The following is a 9,292-nucleotide window of genomic DNA, read 5'->3' as shown; positions in this document are numbered from 1 at the left end:
TTTTCACTGCCCACATTGCTTTATGCTCCAACTCAAGTGGTAAGTGGCATGCCTTTCCAAATACCAGCGCATACGAGGACATGCCTATAGGTGTCTTATAAGTGGTTCTATATGCCCACAAGGCATCGTCCAGCTTCTTTGCCTAATCTTTGTGTGAAGGTTTTACCACCTTCTCTAATATCAGCTTGATTTCCCTGTGGAACACTTCAGCTTGACCATTTGTTTGTAGATAGTATGCGGTGGCTACTTTATGGAGGATATTATACTTGAGCAGTAATTTGTTGATGACGTTATTAACAAAGTGAGAGCCTTCATCATTTATTAAGGCACGTGGAGTGGCAAAACGAGTGAAAATATTTTTCTTCAAGAACTTGGAGACTACCACCGCATTGCTTGCGATGCACGATACCACTTCTACCCATTTGGAAACGTAGTCGACGGCCAATAGAATGTATTTGTAACCATTTGATGGTGGAAATGGTCCCATGAAGTATATGCCCTAAACGTCGAATAGTTCCAATTCTAAGATGATATTCATGGGAATCGCATTCTTCCATGAAATGTTTCCTGTGCATTGGCACCGGTCGCATTTCATTGCATAGTCTCTTGCGTCCTTGAATAAAGTTGGCCAAAAATATCCACTTTATAACACCTTTGCTGTTGTGCATTGGTCTCCAAAGTGTCCTCCATATGGTGAGTCATGGCATTGCGATAGTATGCGCTGGTGAGCAGCGTCTGGCACGCATAGGCGCAAAATCTGGTTTTATCCCCTCTTATAAAGATTTGGCTCATCCGAATAATATGATTTACATTCATGTCTGAGCCATCTCTTTTGGTGGGCTGTGTAGTTTTCAATAAATTGTTCGCAAACCAGAAAATTGACCACGTCTGCATACCATGGTAACTCTTCAATTTTGAACAGCTATTCATCTAGGAAAGTTGCGTTCACCTCCGACTGGTTGTGGTTGACTTTTGGATTTTCTAATCTTGATAAATGGTCCGCAACCTGGTTCTCTGTCTCCTTGCAATCAATGATTTCTATGTTGAATTCTTGAAGGAGGAAAAGCCATCGAATCAACCTCGACTTCGCATCTTTCTTTGTCATTAAATACTTGATTGCTGAGTGGTCGGTGTGAACGATCACTTTGGATCTTAGCAAGTAAGCTCTGAATTTCTCCAGCGCAAAGATCACCACAAGCAGTTCTTTTTCTGTGGTAGTGTAATTTGTTTGGGCAGGGTTCAAGGTTCTACTCGCGTATGCGATGGGGTGTAGCATTGTTTTCTTCTTTTGTGCCAGCACTGCCCCCATCGCATAACCAATTGCGTCGCACATTAGTTCAAAGGGTTGTATCCAGTCCGGTGCGATCAACACAGGTGCAGTTATTAATGCGTTCTTCAGTATTTTTAATGCATTGAGGCATTGTTGAAGTCAAATGTTCTTTCTGCCTTCAGCAATGCACTTAATGGTCGTGCAATCTCTGAAAAGTCCTTCACAAAATGTCGATAAAAGCCTGCATGTCCTAAGAAGCTCCTGACAGCCTTCACATTTACTGGGGGTGGGAGCTTCTCAATCGCCTCAATCTTCGCCTTATCCACCTTTAGCCCATCCTTGGAGACTTTGTGCTCAAGCACAATACCTTCCTTCACCATGAAGTGGCACTTCTCCCAGTTTAGCACAAGGTTCGTCTCTTCACATCTTCTCAGTATCTTCTCTAGATTATTGAGACAGACTTCATATGTTTGCCCATACACCGAGAAGTCGTCCATGAAAATTTCTACTGAATCTTCAAGATACTCAGAAAAGATGGCCATCATACACCTCTAGAATGTGCTTGGTGCATTACATAAGCCAAACGGCATGCGTCGAAATGAAAATGTTCCATAGGGGCAGGTGAATGTAGTTTTCTCTTGATCTTCAGGAGCAATCATAATTTGGTTGTAGCCTACATATCCATCCAAAAAGCAAAAGTAATCATTTCTTGCTAAGCGGTCTAGCATCTGGTCAATGAAAGGCAAGGGGAAATGATCCTTCTTTGTCAACGCATTCAGTTTTCTATAGTCCATACAGATTCGCCAGCCACTGACGGTCTTCATCGATATTAATTCATTATTTGCATTTGGGACTACCGTCATTCCTCCTTTCTTTGGCACACATTGCATGAGGCTGACCCACATTCTGTCGGTGATTGGATAGATAATCATTGCGTTCAATCATTTGATTATCTCCTTCTTCACGACCTCCTTCATTGCAGGGTTGAGTTTGCGTTGATGTTCGATCGATCCTTTTTTATTGTCCTCAAGACGTATCCTATGCATGCAATATGCGGGGTTGATTCCTCTAATGTATGCTAGCATCCATCTTATTGCTTTTATCTTTAACCCAATTAAGGAACTTGTATTATTTATATTAATTATCCTTTCTCTTTTTGCTTTGCACATAAGCCTTGCCACCGCATAACACGACCTTTGTATAATCTTCACAGTCAGTCTTAACCTCGGTATCTTGTATCATGTATCCTGTATCTTATATCATCATAGCTTAGGTTTATTTTATCACACGTTACTTTTATCGCAATTTACTTCATTATTGCATTTTTATCGCTTACCTTTACTTTACTGCACAATTTACTTTATCGCATGTACAAACCACACTTTTATTAAATTGAAAAACCCCCAGTTGCATATATCACAATTGTAACGCTATTAACCTAAAACAATCTCTGTGTTCGACCTCGGATCACATCGAGAAACTTGCGGTGGAATTATACTTGGTTCCAACACAAGGAAACTTGTGACAACACACAACATACTACAAGAACATTCATTTATAACGTATATCTAGAAGTAGTATCGCATAAAGAAAATAAAGTCATCATTCATCCATGCGTTGTATGACATAAGATCATAAGAAGATTAGAATTAATTTTATGTCAACAAGTTTATGGCGCCATTGCCGGGGAACTGGTAACGTTGACATGGACTTGTTCATCATTCACATTCATCATTGTCCTTAAGTTAAAGATACAAAAATTCATGTCGTCAAGTTTATGGCGCCGTTTCCGGGGATTGGTTAACGGTTAGTGTTGAATATGTTTGTGATATTTTGCAGGACAGATCTCTTTGTACTGGCTGTTTATCAAAGAGAGCAGGCTGACGGTTTATGAGTACTGAAGTGATCCAGAAATTCTAAACTGACCCAGAGATCAAGTGTATTTTTCGCACAGGAACACATCAGAAAGAAATGTGCAATGCATTCTCCATACCTGGTGTGACTCCCGAAGGAACTAGATTATATCTCTTCCCATACACACTGCGGGATGAGGCAAGAAGGTGAATAATGTCCTTGATGGCATTATGCAGGCAAGCTTGACCGCCTGCAGGGGATGTTATTGCGGTAACTCTGAGAAACTTTCTTCAATTAGCATCCCTATCTATGTTTATTTTCTTTCTTTACAGCTTCTATTTACTGCTTTCTAAAAGTATGTTATTTATTGCTTCTTAGAATTAGCCTTTAATGCTTTCTGTATTTTCCTTCAATTTAATTCATTTGTATCTTTCCATGTCATGTTTAATTCCTTTAATTCATAGGCATTAGTAGCGATGTTCTTAAAATTTTTGTGAATGACTGGATGAAAAGTTGCACCGCAAAGTCTTTTCGACTTGTGTTATTGATGAATTAAAAAGAAAAATAAAAATTGGTATATAACGCGATGATGGGTGCATTCCATGATAACAGATACACTTTGCGTCCATTACACCCAAATGCATTGCGTTGAGGGGTGTGTTTTGCTCGTATGTGTTTTTTGCCCGTCCTTAGCGAAGATGCACTATGTTGAGGTAGTGTTGCACTGGTAGAAATACCTGCGCCTGTCCTCTAGAAATGCGTTGAGTTAAAGGGTGTGTTGCAGGAATACATGCATTGTTGCTTGTCCTCAGCAAAAGTGTATTTGCATTAATGGAAGCACGGTATAATTTTTAATCGTGCACCCGTCTGAATAAAATTCAAAAGATAACGACAATTCATTGTTATTATTTTTTTCTCTATGTTTAATTAAATTCTTTGATTCTTTGTACAGACAAAAATTTTTATATTGCGTTATTTGTAATTATTTGTATACTTAGTTAATTTTCAATACAACTAAGTAGCAGTTCTATCTTTATGCTTGTGCCTCTTCTTTATCATCCTTTGTCAACTTTGCGATATTCTTAATCTTTCTTTTTGCGTTATTCATTGTGCTACCATGATGTATAATATGCATTCACTTAGAAACATTTCTCATACTTTGTAACTTCTAACTAACACTTAGTTAATTCGTAGCTTAGAAATGCTTTACCTTTTACCCTTCAAAATTCTGCTCAAACCTTCTTTTCGAAATTTTGTCTAACTGTTTGTCTATTCTGTCCAAACAATGCAATGAGGACCTTGCTCATCTTTAAATTTAGGGGTGGGGAAGGTTTGAGCAAATGAGATCAAGAGTATGCGGTCATTAAGAAAAATGCGCTCATTTTAAGTATATATATATATATATATATTTCATATAAACTCCAATGTCAGCGCAAGTAAAAACCCAAAAACATTCCCAACTTGATAAGAGTTAGTTGTAAAAGGAACCTGCTCGTAGTTGAATGTTTACATGACACCCGTGGAAGGAAGCCAACACGAAGGTGGGTTTCCAAGAACAACGTCATATGAAAAGAGAAAAATGCATAAGAAAAAGAAAATAAAAGAATGCAAGAGACAACTCCTCTGAAATTCATGAGTTAAAATTGAAATTGGCACACAACCGAAGTTGGATGTTCCCATGGCACCCGTGGGAACAAGCCAAAACGAAGGGTGTAACCATGACCAACAGTCTGAAATGACCCAAAGTTTGACCACCACATCCAGACGCATCAACTTGTTTTGACAAGAGAGGTAAACATTCTTTTTAAAACTAGAAAAGCATTTTTTAGTAGAAATTTATTGTATAGAAGAATAAAGTGGGGCTTTGTTAGGAATTAGGAAGGATAGAAGAAAATTGCATTGTCAAGTAATGTGCCTAAGTGGAGCATTTGGAGCAACCAATCGATGCAAAATTTATGATAGGAATTGAGCATTATTGCCTTAGTAGAAGATATGCTTGAGGACAAGCATATATCTAAATTTGGGGTGTGATAACTTGTAGAAATGCAAGCTATTTATACTACTTTATTTAGATATTGCGGCTAAAAGAAAGGAAAGTTGCGTCAATTGTATGGAAACTGGCTAAGAAATACAAGAATTATAAATTGTCGTCAATACACCCACTGAAACCATTGTGATGGTAGAAAAGAATATTTTAAGTCTGTTTTGTAGGAAATCAAGTCACCATATGCGCTCATGGCTTGAGAGAAAAAGAACAACGCATCTACGTCGCATTGCGTCAATCATTCAGGAATGAATAGACGACCAAAACAATGACGGCGCATGCGACAATCGATCAAGAGCTTTGCGATCAATGCAACTTCAACCGCATGTGGTAATAAAAAACAACACCGCATGCGCGCACACGATCGAAAAATGCAAATGAGCAACACAATGATGGAGGATTTTAACATGTGTACAACTAATCGTTGTGCATTTTTGACGGATTGATTTCATAACAAAACGAATATTTATTCCACCATTCTCGAAATTTCCATAGCAATAAAGTGGGGACCACATGGCAGACAGTCAAAGCATTCATCTATAAATACCCTCAGAGAATTCACTGAAAGATATACTTGATACGGGGGATAATTGAGACGAGGCTATTGACAGATAGGCTGATCTGAGTGCTGATAGGAGAAGATCCAGGAAGAAATGAGGCAAGGCTGAGAGGTGAGTCTCAGGGCAAATCATTCCAAATCCCTGCCGTGAAGCTCTATAACTAGATCAACTCTACCGGTTGAGCTAGCCTGAGAGGGAAGCTCATCCTTCCATTCACTCCATACACCGACAAACGATTTCTCCATTCAGATCTGTGTCAAGACGTTGGCACTCTTCTGTATCTATTTCTAACTCTTATTCATCAATTGTACTTCATCTTCTTAGACTAAATCATTCACAACCATTTATCAGACGCTTGATTTTATAATTAATTGTCGTGATCATTTTCATTTTCACATTTCTGTCTATTTCCGTTCCTTCATAAATCGCTTTCTCCATGATGTTTTCTTAATCCCTTGGTGATTAATATGAATTAAGCAAGTAATTTAATCTGTGCTAAAGAAATAAGGATGTTTAGTTAAAGCATGCTAGACGACATCTTCACCTGTGAGAGCAGAAGTGAAGATGCCATTCTGATCTGTCGAGAGAAAGTTAGAAGAATGCATTAACGAAAGCAAGAAGTACTTCCAGAGATGGAAGCAACCTTGCGTTCACTACGTTCATCTCTGTTTCACCATAGAGATGTGGGAAATGCGGCCGATCACCGAGAGGTGTACGCCAAGGGAAAACGGAACCATACTTATATCTTTAACCCAATTAAGGAACTTGCGTTATTTATATTAATTATCCTTTCTCTTTTTGCTTCGCACATAAGCCTTGCACCGCATAACACGACCTTTGTATAATCTTCACAGTCAGTCTCAACCTCGGTATCTTGTATCATGTAACCTGTATCTTGTATCATCATAGCTTAGGTTTATTTTATCACACTTTACTTTTATCGCAATATACTTCATTATCGTATTTTTATCGCTTACCTTTACTTTATTGCACAATTTACTTTATCACATGTACAAACCACACTTTTATTAAATTGAAAAACCCCCGGTCGCATATATCACAATTGTAACGCAATTAACCTAAAACACTCCCTGTGTTCGACCTTGGATCACACCGAAAAACTTGCGGTGGAATTATACTTGGTTCCAACACAAGGAAACTTGTGACAACACACAACATACTACAAGAAAATTCATTAATAACACATATCTAGAAGTAGTATCGCATAAAGAAAATAAAGTCATCATTCATCCATGCGTTGTATGATATAAGATCATAAGAAGATTAGAATTAATTTTATGTCAACAAGTTTGTGGCACTATTGTCGGGGAACTTGTAACGGGGACATGGACTTGTTCATTCATTCACATTCATCATTGTCCTTAAGTTAAAGATAGAAAAATTCATGTCGTCAATGGGTACATCCTTGTCCACTTTATAATCAAGGATGGTGAAGTATGCCGGTAAGATAAATTTGTCAATCAAGACCAAGACATCTTTCACCTTCCCTTCAGGATGAACAAGGAACCTGTCAGCTTGCTGAAGAGTCACCGCTGTGGGCGCCAGCTGCCCCACATTCAACTGCTTAAAGATTGAAAGGGCATTAAGTTGATACTGGCCCTGAGATCGCAAAGCGCTTGATCAATATATAACCCTCCGATCAAGCATGGTATTGTGAAACTTCCGTGGTCGCGCATTTTTGGTGGAATGATGGTTTTAGAACTTTGTGTCAATGCCACCATTGCGAACTTACCTGTGCTCCTTTTCTTCGTCACAATGTCCTTCAGAAACTTCGCATACTTCGGCATTTTTTCAATCGCTTCAATGAAATGGATGTTGATATGCAACTGTTTCAGCATGTCCATGAAGCATTGATACTGCACTTCATCATTTTTCTTTTTTCTAAGTCTCTGGGGGAATGGTGGCAGCTGTATTTTCACGGTTTCCTGCTCTATCGGCTTAGAGGTGGACACAATCTCCGGTTCTATCGTCTTTTTTTCTTCTGGTTCTTCTTGAGTCAACGGGGTCTATGGTTCCATCGCAACTGAAATAGTCTGGCTTGGCTCATTCTTCTCCTCCGCCACTGTCTTACCGCTTCGAAATGTCACAACTTGACATTGCTCTTTTCCCGTACTCCCTGGGTTGCGTGGGAGCTCTGTAGAACTCGGCAATGCCCCTTGCGGTCTACTTTTGAGCTCACCCGCAATCTGTCCTATCTGAATTTCAAGATTGCAGATAGACGTCGCTTGATTCTGGAGTACTGTTTCATTCTTCTCAATATATTGCTTCAGTAAGCTCTCCAAAGATGAAGATTNCTATCTGAATTTCAAGATTGCAGATAGACGTCGCTTGATTCTAGAGTTTTGTTTCATTCTTCTCAGTATATTTCTTCAATAAGCTCTCCAGGGATTAAGATTGCGGCGCCTGCAAACTACTAGCTTGGTTTTGTGGTTGACCGTTTGTTCGCGGGAAAAATCCTGGCGACCCTTCTTTTTGCACCATCGGTTAAAAATTTTGTTGTTGATTTTTCCAAGCGAAGTTAGGGTGGTTTCTCCACCCAGGGTTGTAAGTATTGGAAAACGGATTATTTTTCACGAAATAAACAGACTGTGGGTTCCTCGGACACTCTTCCATTGGATGGGCTTCTCCGTAAGTAGCACAACTTGCGTTCATTTGATTGATTGCATTGACTTGCCCCCTATACGTTCTTGGGCTGCTGATCGCGATTCCTTGTATTAAATTCATCATCGCATTCATTTGGTTTTGTAGGGATGCGATGGTCCCATTGCTTGCATCACTATCTTTAATTCTCAGTCTTTCATCGCTTTCTCTTCAGTCTTCATGATTCTTTGAAATGTGATCAAGTATATTCTTAACTTCGTCGTAAGTTTTGTCAAGCAGACTTCCAACTTCTGCCACATTGGTAGCCATCTGTGATGTAGGGTTCAAACCTTGGTAGAAAATTTCCATTTGAAGACAATTTGGTAAGCCATTGTGCGGATAATCTCGCACCAGTCTTTTAAACCTCGCCCAGGCGTCACTGAATGATTCATCTATATCTTGTTCAAAATTAGTAATCAACTTCCTCCTTTTTGCATTCTTTGTTGGGGGGAAGTCTTCTTCATGAACTTTTCCACTACCTGTTCCCACGATGTGATCTCCCCTGGTTCGAGAGAATAAGACCATTTTCGTGCTTGGTCACACAGCGAAAATGGGAACAACGCTAGTTGAACCTCCTCAGTGGAGATGTTTGAGGAACACAAACGTATTGCAGATTTCAATAAAACTCCAGAGGTGGGTGTGCGGATCCTTGCCACGCCTACTGCCAAACTGTCCGGCAGTTTGAATTATCTGTAGTGGCTTTATCTCGAACCTCGATCCGTGCAAGGCTGGCCTTATGATTCCTGGTGAGAAATCATAGAGGTTGGGCGACGCGTAGTCCCGGATGGGCCTATTGCGGTCGTTCGTTAAGAGAATAGGGTTCGCCATGATATTATTTGCATTTCCTGCTCTGTCTTTCAGTTGCTCTGCTATATTGGGATTTCTCTCTTGCTGTTGATGTAG

The 9,292-nt window shown here is 39.5% G+C and overlaps 1 non-coding gene across 1 annotated transcript; it reads left to right on the top strand.

Moving 5' to 3' along the window:
* Positions 1-8,714: 8,714 nt before the first annotated feature.
* LOC120080627 lies at positions 8,715-8,821 on the top strand. Its single transcript, XR_005482581.1, has one exon. It is a non-coding gene; the product is annotated as a small nucleolar RNA R71 (small nucleolar RNA).
* The last annotated feature ends 471 nt before the right edge of the window (positions 8,822-9,292 follow it).

This window comes from Benincasa hispida, chromosome 6 (assembly GCF_009727055.1).
Source record: "Benincasa hispida cultivar B227 chromosome 6, ASM972705v1, whole genome shotgun sequence".
Taxonomy (NCBI): Eukaryota; Viridiplantae; Streptophyta; class Magnoliopsida; order Cucurbitales; family Cucurbitaceae; genus Benincasa; species Benincasa hispida.
Note: the sequence above shows the minus strand (reverse complement) of the source record. Positions and strands in the feature narration are given on the sequence as shown.